The sequence below is a fragment of the Pinus tabuliformis genome, chromosome 6, assembly GCF_031772625.1.
Source record: "Pinus tabuliformis cultivar Carrire ecotype Pingquan chromosome 6, CPIR1, whole genome shotgun sequence".
Taxonomy (NCBI): domain Eukaryota; kingdom Viridiplantae; phylum Streptophyta; class Pinopsida; order Pinales; family Pinaceae; genus Pinus; species Pinus tabuliformis.
The window spans coordinates 1426957340-1426970515 of NC_142292.1; positions in this window are offsets into that span (position 1 = coordinate 1426957340).

Sequence of the window (13176 nt, forward strand, 5' to 3'; positions counted from 1 at the left end):
ACACCCCTAAATGTTCCTGATTCTATAGTGGTATCTACCCTGCCACGGGTTAATTATGTGGCAACTAGTCCCATGTTTTCAGTTACCGATGTAAGTGAGCCTCTCACTGTTTGCTCATCTTCCTTTGATTTAGATCCGGTAATTGACATGGAAAAATCTATGGGATTACTTGAACACGATGTTCTTATCCCTTTTGAGTCCCTTGACATGTGTTCCTTCCAGAGAACTATTCTTCCCTCTGATGAAGACCTTTTGGAAGCCATGATCAAGGTGTGTCCATTGACATGTCTTTCTTCCAGTTGGAAGCCATGATCAGGTCATGAGGACAGTTCTTTTCCTGTGTCAACCTCGTTAAAAAATGAATCAGGGTGTTTCAGAGGATAGTTCCTGTTACTAAGTCAACCTCATTAAAAAATGAATCAGGTGTGAGGAAAGTTCCTTTTACTGTGTCGACCTCGTTTAAAAATGAATCAGTGAGTATGAGGACAGTTCTTTTCGTATGTCAACCTCGTTAACAAATGAAATAAGTGAGGATAGTTTGTTCCTGTCTCAACCTCGTTAAAAAATGAAACTGGATGCGGTGAGGATAGTTTGTTCCCGTCTCAACCTCGTTAAAAAATGAAATTGGATGCTGTGAGGATAGTTTTGTTCCGGTATCAACCTCCTTAAAAAATGAAACAGGATTTTAGAGGATAGTTCCTGTTACTGAGTCAACCTCATTAAAAAATGAATCAGGTAGATTGTAGGTTATATAGGTAGATTGTAGAGAGTAGACATGACCATAGTTCCTTATCTTGTCTCAAGCTCGTTTAAAAAATGAAACAAGGGTTTTGAGGATAGTTCTTTTCCTGTGTCAACCTCACTAAAAAATGAAACAACTCCCACGAGTCTTTCCAAAATTTTGAAAGTAAACCTTCATTTCATCCAGCTGGTTGAATGCAATGAAGCTTGGGGGGCATGTACCTCGTTTTGCGTCATTATGCTAGGGGCATGCGAACTTATAACAAACATAGTTTTTCGTTTCAAGCTTACGTAAACATGAAACCGAATCCGAGCATATTTCTTTTCCTGTGTCAACCTCGTTAAAAAATGAAACAAATCCTCCTCTAATTGAGTCGAGAGTTTGACTAGATCTCATAAATGTTAAGTTGTATATTTAGGTTAGTTATTTCAGTGTTTTGCATAATTTTCTTACAGTTTTAGGTTGTCTTTCAAATGATCTCGTACATGAACCTTCATTCCATCCAGCTTGTACCTAGTTGAATGAAATGAAGCTGGGGGGGCATGTGCTCTAGAAGTTATGCTTAGGGGGCATCAAGCACAGTTTTCTCTGTGTTTCAAGCTTGTGTAAAAATGAAACTACTTTGAAGCATAGTTTTTCTCTGTTTCAAGCTTTTGTAAAAATGAAACCTATCTCGAGTCAATTTCGATTATTTTCAAGACTCGTTAAACTCATGAAAATCCCGAGATTATTTTTCCATCTTTCATTCTCGTAAAACAAATGAAAATGCCGAGTTCTTTCCGTCTTTTCCTGCTCATAAATTAAATTGAAAGTCGGCCATATGAGTACATTTTTATCATTTTTTTAAACTCATTAAAACTTACGAAAAAGTGAAAACCATGAGTACATTTTTGTCATTTTTTCTAACTCGTTAAAACTTACGAAAAAGTGAAACCTTAGAGTCACCTTTAAGCCCTTTTCTGACTCCTAAAACATGAAAAGATTGCCGAGCGTTTCTTTTACACTCGTTAAAACGGAATTAAAAGACGATCCTCTTATAGCCCTTTTCTGACCGTAAAAACATGAAAATATTGCCGGATTTTTGTCGTTTCAAATTTGATATTGGAAATAAAATGACGTGTCCTTGATCGCTTTTTACTTTTCAGGTCAGAGACACTAATCATGAAAGTACTCCTTGGTCGTAAAGATCAAGCGGTTCTCTCAAGTATTATTTTATACTTTTTCGGGCTTGGGAGACACAAATTTACGAAAAAGGTCAACCCTGGAGTCTTCTTAAGTTTTCCAGACTCTCTAAAATTGAAAAACACCGAGCTTCTCCTATACTGGACTCGTTAAAATTTCACAGTAAAGGACCTGTTCGATTACAAATAGGAACGGACCACTCCTTCTTAGGGTTCGAATCTAAACTAAGGTGGACTCATTCGAAGGATGAGCTTATAATCAAGCATATGTTATCCTCCTCAAGCTTGTAAAAAATAAAGAGGTACTTGCCAGAAATGGTGGGGGAAAAGAGAGAAAAATGAGCCTATTTGTTATCCTTCGTTTCAGAAAAAACCTTATCACCACTCTTGAACACGACACTTTTCATTCACCTGGGTTGGGAAATCCTTTGCCTAGCAGTTGATCAAACCACATTGAAAATATTCAGCGAGTTCCGGGTATTAACTTTGGGTCAATTGTCACCAAGCCATCTGTCGTGTCGTTATGTGTTCAAGAGGTCACTGCAAATAAACCATTCATCTGCAAAATACCTGTCATCCATCTCGACCATCCCTGAGTCAGTCCTTACAGCTACATTTCTTCAACTTGATCTATGATTTCGTGTTGTGGGCTTGCCTGCAACAAGTCGCTTTCTATCGACATCAGCACATTATCTAGAAAGATGACCTAGAAATCGTCAGTACCTTGAAATCTGCATGCATCAATGGCAGATTTCTCGCCTTTGACGACGGTTTACATCATTGACTTTCGATCGAAGGATTCTGTGATTTGTTCGACATCAACACATTCATTCACATCTCATGGATTGTACTGGGTACTTTGAGAACCATTGACATCACTGGTGGTCTCTCTCACACTTGTTAACAGTTTACATCATCGACTGGTAATCAAGTGGTTTCTACCATGTTCGATATCAACTCATTTATTCGCATGGATAGAATTGTACTATTTCGGGAAGTAGAAATGAAGACCCTGGATCTAGTTTCCACCATCCAAGCTGCGAGGAGTTTTGTATTCATTATATAGTAGACTAATCATAAACAGATGGCTGCGTCCATACTGTGTCTACATGAGTCTATGATTATGATGTACTGCGAAATCATTCCTATATCAGAGCAGTAGTTAGTTTGTTAGTTAAAGTTTTCAATCTGAGTATGGGAATGCCTACCTCAGCAATGATATGATCTTATATATGTATTTTGTGTTGAATATTTGCAGGTTCTGACTGGGCTCTCCACAAGATAATCCTTGAAATGATAAAGTGCTTCACCCTTCCTAGATGATATGAAACCCTAATCTACTACAGGCTTCGCACTTTAGGGGGCAATCTGTTACACTAAAATTTGTCACCATGACTATTTACAGTTAGTATGGCTCCATCAACTGTCATACTATCCTCCTTGGCAAGTCTTATACCTCTGCTCCTCATGTCAAACTCCAAGAAAGAGAGAAAGTCCTTAAAAAGTCAATTAACTCTGGTTACGCAGTTTCTCTTAACCTTACCTGCGTGTACGCACCCCAAGTTCACAATACTTGCGTACTTGTACGCTCTATCTGTAAAGGGGTGGGTGCGTACTCCTGTAAAGGTCAAAAGGCGTGAGTTTTACTTCAAAAAAGTTACTTGTGGTCGATTCTAGAGCATTCTAGAAGATGGTTTAACGTGTATTGAGCGCCTCCAGATGGTTCATGTATCCCCATGAAAGAGGAACTTATCCCATCAAGAGGGGAGCTATCCCATTGAAAGATGGGCTTATCCCATTGATGGTGGACCTGTTTAACTTCCTCCAAAGCATTATAAATACAAGCATTGGACCAGAGGCAAAAGAGGTTGAAAGTTGAACATTCCTAAGGGTAGATGCTGCTGAAATTAGGACTCCCTTATAGGGCTTGAGAGGAGAGATTCCCATCCTTTCTTAGCTTCATTTGGAAGTGGGTGAGCTGATCAAAGTAAAGGAGAACTCTTGCTGGACCCTGGGAGGGACCTGCACAACACCAAGGCACTAGTTGTAATGGTTTCTTTTGTTTCCAATTAATACAATTAAGTTCATTTTTCTCAACAAGTTGTTATATATAATTTGTTTCATATACTCCTTGGTCTTTATGATGAATATGTTTTATTTTATGAGTTATTCAGGTGCTATGTAATCGTTTGCTTGTTAGTGAATGCAGGTTTCAAAGAGAAGGAGGAGCTCATCTGGATTGGAGAGGCTGGACTGCTACAAATAGCGTTGGACTAAAGGTATGCTTTAAACACCTGGTTGCTTGTATTCTAAATGCATATTTAGGGGAAGATAGTGCTTAATTGTCTTGTTTGTCACTAGAAAGCCTTAGCTTCTAGGGAGGTCGGTTTTGTCCGCAAAATTGACTCTTTCTGCATGACAGGACTACTCTGGAAATATAGGTAGAGGGATTACCAAACCAATCGCAAAACTGCAGAATACTTTTTACGGTACGGCAGTCAATCTTCCCGAATGTTGTGTTCAGTGCATTGCGATCGATAGGGCGACAGACATGGCTTCCTATGGATAAAGGATTAAGCCTATTGGGGTCTCCCAAAATATACTCGACGGTACGTGGGAGCACAAGTCCGTACTGGCACTTATCGTCTCAAAGTGGAGGAATCACCCAACCATCAGTGAGAACAACAGTTACCAGGCTTTACAACGCTGGAATATGTCTCTAGCCTAGACTTCTAAATGTTGTGCGTTAAGTTCCAAAGCATTGTTAGATTCATTGAATTTATTTTATAGTTGATCTTGTTTATGAAGTTTGCCTTTCAGGTTCACCGCGAGATGTAGATGTAATTCCTAAAATGCAATCTAAGGTGATAAACAAACTTTTTATCTTCTTTGTGCAATGAAAATCCTAGCTACTAAGGAAAGAAAGATAGAATCCTTTCGCAAAGAGCAAAGAGCACACTCTAAATGCACTTTCCTAAATCAAACCAATCAGACTGTCTAAATGCAAATGCACATGCATGTATTTGTTTTCGACTTTCGTAGTATATGAATGATAAGACGAAAGTTGATGCACAAATCTGAATTTCTTTTCAAGTGACAAATATCAACAAGTTTCTTTTCGAAATCAAAAATGGAGACGATCCCAACACCTTATGATTTTGAAACGAATACTTGTTCTTGACACTAGAAAATTACAAATTCAAACCAAAAACAATAATAACAGCATAATCGACTATCAACAGCACTCAAACTCTTTCCTATGATTGAAATCGACACTTGCGACAGTTTCAAATCAAAGGACGATAGTACGATTACGCTACTTTTGCAAAGGAGAACTGAAAATGACTCAAAAAACACACAAAAACACTTACAGTTCTTTTGTACAAAGGAGGCGGAATAACAGCAAGGAAAAGGGGTTTCAAACAGACATATACTGATCACAGGCAGCAAAATTCAGGAATAGAACTGGAAAGAATGAATCACAGAAACCAAAACTGCACAAAGCCTAGTCTGATCAGCGCACCTGTAACACAGGGAATTTGAAATGCAGTGCACCTTCTCCACTCGGGAAGTGCGCTGAAGTTCAGATTCTCTGAACAGTACCTGCGTTGGGCCAGAAACGAGACTCTGTTTGGGTTCCAGGTCACAGTTTGCAGTTCAGTTCATGGGTTTTGGCCGAGCAAAAGGTAATCAGTAACTCAACAATCAGGGGTAGATCTAAGGAGGATCTAAGAGCTATCACAAGGGCAATCAGAGAGTTTGTGAATCAGTTGTTTAAATCATAAACAGATCCAGTAGATGGACTAAAGTAGCATTTATCTAATTTTCATTTGCTATGGCAAATGCAGTTCGAATGCTACCTATAAGTTTATGAAATGGACAACAAGGAAGATAAACAAACAAACTAATTCGTCCCCAGCAGAGTCGCCATTTTGTTACAGGGAAAAGTGTCTACTCAGAACTGCTTATCCCACTAAGCTGTGACAGCTGCCTTAGAAACAAACAGAGTAAAGCTACTTTCTTTTTTCCTTTATGAATTATAGATAGAGAGGAACAAAAAGACCAACCTCTGTCTTGCGCTAATTTCCTGATTTGATCCCTCTCTTCCTTGATAGTCTTTCGCTACTTGTTCCCTTGCACGCCCAGCTTCACAAAGTACCTGTAAGATCACAGTAGCACAGCACTATACAAAGACATGGATCTATAATCATAAACAATCTAGGATCAGATGTAAATTGACCATACAAATGCAGCAAACATCAATGACACAAGAGTATGGGGGAAAAATTGAATAGCTTTTATTGATAAACAAGAAAGAGCCAAGAGGAGTTACAACCAGTTGTTCTGACCCAGCATCAACCTCTCAGCAAGGAAGCCCCTCTTCACCTCATACAAAGCTTAGATCACCCAACAATCTGATGTTTGTCTCAAGAAACCAACAACAATTCCTTACAATATGCAAAATTCTAGCCTCTGGATCTCTGGGATGAGGGATCCATATATAGATATCTGTAATGGAGATGAGTCAGCTTATGATTTGATTAGTGTCTTCCCTCTGATAGTTCTTGCTTCCACTTGGAGATTGATGATCTCTTACTCATCCTTGGTCGAATTCAGAGAGGCAAGTGTCACATGAGAAGTTTCTGGAAGCTTCCATTGCCTCTCCATCTCACAGGATGACACTGCCATTTGTTATTTCTCGCCCATCGCACCCCATAGAAGGGCTTTTTGAAATGCAATGCACCCACATAGTGTACTTAGGTGAGATGCAACGCACTTGGCCAGTGGAGCAGCTGAAATGATCCTGTTTTGACCAATTTTGAGCAGTTTTTCATGGAGAACTTCTGGGAGAAGCTGTAATCTGTTGACCTTGTTCCTTTAGGGGTTAGAACAACACTTTTAGGGACTTAGGAGCCCTTGGTTTATGGACATTTCATGCTTGGGGTTGTAGTGCCCAAAAATATCTATAACAGTTGTTACAGGGAAAAGTGTCTACTCAGAACTGCTTATCCCACTAAGGTGTGACAGCTGCCTTAGAAACAAACAGAGTAAAGCTACTTTCGTTTTTCCTTTATGAATTATAGATAGAGAGGAATAAAAAGACCAACCTCTGTCTTACGCTAATCTCCTGATTTGATCCCTCTCTTCCTTGATAGTCTTTCGCTACTTATTCCCTTGCACGCCCAGCTTCACAAAGTACTTGTAAGATCATAGTAGCACAACACTATACAAAGACATGGATCTATAATCATAAGCAATCTAGGATCAGATGTAAATTGACCATACAAATGCAGCAAACATCAATGACACAAGAGTATGGAGGAAAACTTGAATAGCTTGTATTGATAACAAGAAAGAGCCAAGAGGATTTACAACCAGTTGTTCTGACCCAGCATCAACCTCTTAGCAAGGAAGCCCCTCTTCACCTCATACAAAGCTTAGATCACCCAAAAATCTGATGTTTGTCTCAAGAAACCAACAACAATTCCTTACAATATGCAAAATTCCAACCTCTGGATCTCTGGGATGAGGGATCCATATATAGATATCTGTAATGGAGATGAGTCAGCTTATGATTTGATTAGTGTCTTCCCTCTGATAGTTCTTGCTTCCACTTGGAGATTGACGATCTCTTACTCATCCTTGGTCAAATTCAGAGAGGCAAGTGTCACAGGAGAAGTTTCTGGAAGCTTCCATTGCCTCTCCGCCTCGCGGAATGACACTGCCATTTGTCATTTCTCACCCATCGCACCCCATAGAAGGGCTTTTTGAAATGCAATGCACCCACACAGTGTACTTAGGTGAGATGCAACGCACTTGGCCAGTGGAGCAGCTGAAATGATCCTGCTTTGACCAATTCTGAGCAGTTTTTCATGGAGAACTTCTGGGAGAAGCTATAATCTGTTGACCTTGTTCCTTTAGGGGTTAGAACAACACTTTTAGGGACTTAGGAGCCCTTGGTTTATGGACATTTCATGCTTGGGGTTGTAGTGCCCAAAAATGTCTATAACAAGGGGAGATCAAATCACAAGAGATCCTTATTATCACCCAAATCATAAAAGAATACATCTCAACCAGTCTATATACCCAAACCAAAAACAAGTGACTTATGTTCCCAAGAATATCGAAGTCAATACAATTTAGTCTGATGATATAAATTCATCTAAAGTTTCCAATGACCACAAGATTTCACAAAATATTAATTTAGGATGGTTAGATCCCTTCTCAGTTCGATAATTTTCTTTACCACTTAGAGGATCCTATCATCTTGTATCAAAAAAGATGACAAATCCAAAGATTCAAAAGGATACGAACAAATTACAAGTCAAAGAAATAATTGACATGCTTTCTCATCAATAAGCTTTGAGGACAAAGCTTTTCTAAAGGAATGACAATGCTATGAATAAAATATACAAAAATAATATAAATAATAATAAATAGTAATAATGATTAATTTAATAATAATTAGCTATGAAGATGCATGTCTCTAAAAGACATGGTTGTTCATGAAGGGACACTCCCTTAGGTATATAAGCAGGCCCTCATTTGTAACATCAAACATCTCATACCAATTCTTTTATATGATATTCAATATATATGTTTCTTATCCTCAATGGATATCTTCATGTACCAAGTGTTTTGAAAGTTGTTGTGAAGTACGAACTTTGTTCATTATAGTTTTTGACTTCAATGACAACAATATTTCCAACAATGATGAAATCAAAGATGAAGATGAAAATGAAGCTATCTTTGCCACAATAGAAAAATGTGAGCACAATCTACCATAGGAAGTTCCTAAAGATGTCAATGAGGTTGCAATGAAAGTTCAATCCGGTTATAATGATGAGGTAGCATATTTTGTGGAGTGGCTTGTAAAGCCCAAGTATGATGGCGGTGAATGTGGGCATGGAAAATTTTCCGTGACTATATTAGAAAAAAAGAAAAGGAAAAATCAAGGAAACCATTAGAGCCATTGAAATTGTTGTGGCAATGGAAAAGGGGATGAAAGAAAATGAAGATGTCTTTCATCTTACATAGGTTGATAAAAATGTTCAATTAATAAAGGACAAGAAAGATGATGAAATATTGAATAAAAAGATTAGAGTACACTTGAAGCTAAAAACTATGAAAAAGTATTATAATATAAGGTTTGAAAGAAAAAGAGAAAAAACTTGTAGAGCAGAAAGTTGAGGCAAAAAGCGGAAACAAATTTGTTAAGAAAAACAAATTATTGAGCACATAAGTAAGTAAATAAGTAAATAAAAATTAAATAATTCCAATATTGTAAACCATCTAATTCTTAATCCATAACAATCATTTTATAAATTTTATAAAAATAATAAATACATATTAAAAAAATTGTCCATAATTAATATTAAAAGGGTGAATAGCCTTAAAAAGAAAAGGGTATTAGAGTATTATTACGTTCACAAATTTAAAAAACTCTAAACAAACAACATGTGAATCTCAAAATTATTATTAATTAAATTTATTTCAGCCCATCTAAATATAGAATATAGAATACTCAGGACTCTATGTAGATATATGACCTAACTTATTATCATCTATCTAGACTGATGTCCTAGCTTATATTATCTCCTATTCAAGCTAAAACTGGAGATTTTTAACTCTCGTATTCATTTGCATGCTGAGTGGGAGCTATGAATACTTACATGCTGAGTGGTAGATATGAGTACCTGTCTGGTTCTGATAATTAAATTTTACAATCTCACTAATTAGCTCTGGACTTTAATGAGCTTTGACGCGATATTTGGGCAAGCCCGACTTCCCCTGAGAGATAAGGGGAGTCTAATGGGCAATCGTGTCGATGGTGTTCAAGAGTCGAGTTAATGTGTGGATTTTAAATTGCGGGAATATTTTGAAATTTGATGTGCAGTTAAATGTGTGTGAAATGTATAAGTTTTATCATTTAAAATGAATATTAAAATCGACTTTAAATTAATGTAGATATTTATAATTGAAATTATTTAAATATTTTAAAATTAAATCATAAATTATAAATTATAAATTATAATTATAATATTTTTATAGTAAAAATTTAAATTCATTAGTAAAAATATTACTCATTTGATATATAATATTTATTAAACTTTCATTAAATATAATTTATTTAATTTATTTTTAGCTATGTTGTACAAGTTTTCAGTACGGGGTATTTTTGATAAACTAAAACGAGTATCCGGCATAGCTAGAAGTATTGCCCAAATTCAAATTTATAGGAAACATCAAGTTCGGAGCGGTACCCATATAACTATGATTTTTAACCATTCCATCAAGAGATCATTACAAAAGTAATCTTAAAACTCATGAAACAAAATATGTCTCTTAAAACAAGATGTGGGGAATGAATGGGGTGCAAAGATTGTAGGAAGTTCGAGTAGTTACGAACCAAGAATTAGTTATGGATTGATTGGTATCTACCACATGGTAACCATACTATTGGTTCCAAGAAAAGTTAGTCAAGAGTCGACCTTTTGAAGGTCCGTGTATGCAGCAGCAATGGACTCACAATTGCTTCTGTGTTGGCGGAAGGCATGGATTAATATACATATTAAATCTGTTAGTTATTGTGAGTTGGAAAAACCCCGTTTGTGGCGTTGTAGCTTCTATAGTCAGCCCTTGGTTTCAGGAGAAACCAATGCTTAGGTCATCTTGATGATTGACGAGTGTTTGTAGGATTCACTAGAATTTGTTCAATTATACTTGATATTAAACATAGCTTGAAGAAGATCGGTTCAGAATCTTCTTTAAGATGAGAAATGTAAATATGGAAGCAAAGTAAAACTCATAGAACAATTAAGCTCGGTTTAGGTGGCCAACATTACTTTATCATGTAGTTCATTAGTCATGGCAGGATATGGAAAAGAAGAATTATAGAGAATTGAAACCAAACACACATGGTTGAGTTCATAATCTTGTGCATCATACTTCAGGGTGAAAAGGGTGAAAGGAACACAAAATGACATGCTACATTATATGGAGTGCAAATTAAGGATGTTAAATTTTATCAATCACAAGCATCTTGAATCAACATTAGACATAGATGAATCTATGATTTAATAAAAAACACATCTATCATCTACTGTTACATGTAATCTGAAAAGAAGAATGGAGATAAATGGATAAACATAAAGGAGAATACATACTACAGCCTCATGTGAGCTAAAATCACCTTAATCTTCAAACAGGGCATACATTTCCATTCACAATTGCAGAGCTTCCCTCTTGAAACAAAATTCGGAACCCTTGATAATGTATCTTAAACTATTTTTATAGGGCCTCAGGATGAGAACCCCTTACAAAATATTCTTTCTTGATTTACCAGTGATTCATCATAACAAAAGGAGATGAGTGTGCTAGTAGCACAAATGTATTATCCAAATACTAACTAACTAGAGTTCATTACTTGAAATAAAATATTTATGGAAACATAAACAATGAAGATGAAGTGTCATGATTCACATGATCAAAAATATCTTTAGTCATGGTAGACTGGTTTAGGAGGAAGAGTTGTTGGATCAATGATCTGAAGTAATGGAGGGTTGATGAATCGGTTACATCTCTGCCACAATGCTGGACTTGGTAGAGGAGTACGAAAGCATATGATAGGCAAGCTTAAGATTTGTAGGTCTTGTGGAATTTAGCCTCGGGAGAATTAGAGTCTTCACTAACCCCAGTAGTTTGAAATCCCTTCTTAAATAATTGACCACGTTTTTACCCTTCAGGGTAGAAGTCTTCTCGTGGGATGAATCATCCTTACTCTTAGCCTCCACCAACATATATCTATGTTTCTACCATGGGATCAACATTCCTACGAGGTCCTAGCAACTAGGCAATCTTTCTCAGACCCTCTGCTTGTATTCTGAATCAAAGGTAGCTACATCCATTTGTACTATCTCCAAGCATTCTTCAGCTTTAGCTTTGGCCTCTTATTTTTGGATTACCTTAGAGATATTTATGATTGTAGGCACCCAATCCACCACATCTATAGCTCTCAACTCACTGAGTGGATTTTCATTGACATATTGGATGAAATTCTTAGTAGTTTGAGCATTATTTTCACCCTCTTCCTTAGTAGATAAGATGAAGAAATCATAATCTTTTATTACAACTTTTTTCTCAGCCATCAATGTTATGTACTTCCGGTAGTTCTTCATCTCTGTTATCATTTCATACCATATCAGTGATTTAGCCTGGAGGAGGGACATGTTTCTTTTCAGTCAGTCTTGAAGCTCAGTGATCTCTTAATTAACTGCCTGCAAATTTTTGTTGTTCAGTTCTACAATTGTTTTGGTAGTATTGAGTTGTTTCTCCTTTTATTCAATGGTTCGTTGTGCATTGTCCAAATCCATCTGTACCTTCTTGAGTTCCCGTTCTGAATGTTGTAGCTCGTTGAGGGTCATAGTAAGTTGTTCTGTAAGATTTTGAGGATTCTCTAGCATGAGCATTGCACAAATGTGGGACTCTATCTTCTGTTGAAGCTCTTCTACCTGTTTCTTGAAAGCCACTACCTCATTATTCCTGTCTATTAGCTCCTTGGCCGGGATCTCTTTCTCCACGTGTGGCGGTTCTTTAGACTGACATGTTCACTTGCAAGCATCTTTAGATTATGCCTCAACTCTTGAATATCAACTTGTGAACTATGGAGAAGGGTCTCAAAAGAAGCCTTTTCTTCTGGGTTCACTCCCAACTTCACAATTAGTTCCTTGAAGTTCTCATTCTGCATATGTAAAGCTCTAGAATTGGCTCTCTCTTGCTTTAGCTTTTTTCCAGCCTTCTCCAACAACTTCTCATCTTTAATTATGGTCACAGAATTCTTGTTTAACTCACTATATAACTCTTCTCCCACCTCCCTATGGAAGTTGATCTTGCCAGGCAAAGTGGCACTTGTCAGGTCCAGAGACACATCCAATCCAAACATTTTAACTGTGAACCTCATGGTAGTGACTGTGACAAGGGGTGATGCAGTGAGAACTTCATATGGTTCCTCTCCAAGTCCATAGCAGCCAGGAGTCTAGTTTGATATGAGACTGAATGTGATGCCATTTTCTACTACATCTCTTCCCTAATCTTTTTATTTCTTTCTTCAATTACTTCCCATACAGACCAAATGGGCTCTTTCATAGTCGCACTCCCTGTATAACTCAGAATGGATACCTCTGAGGATGATGAGGAAACAACTTACAGTGGATCTTCCAATGTCACTTGGAAGCCTAGATGGTCTGGTTTTAT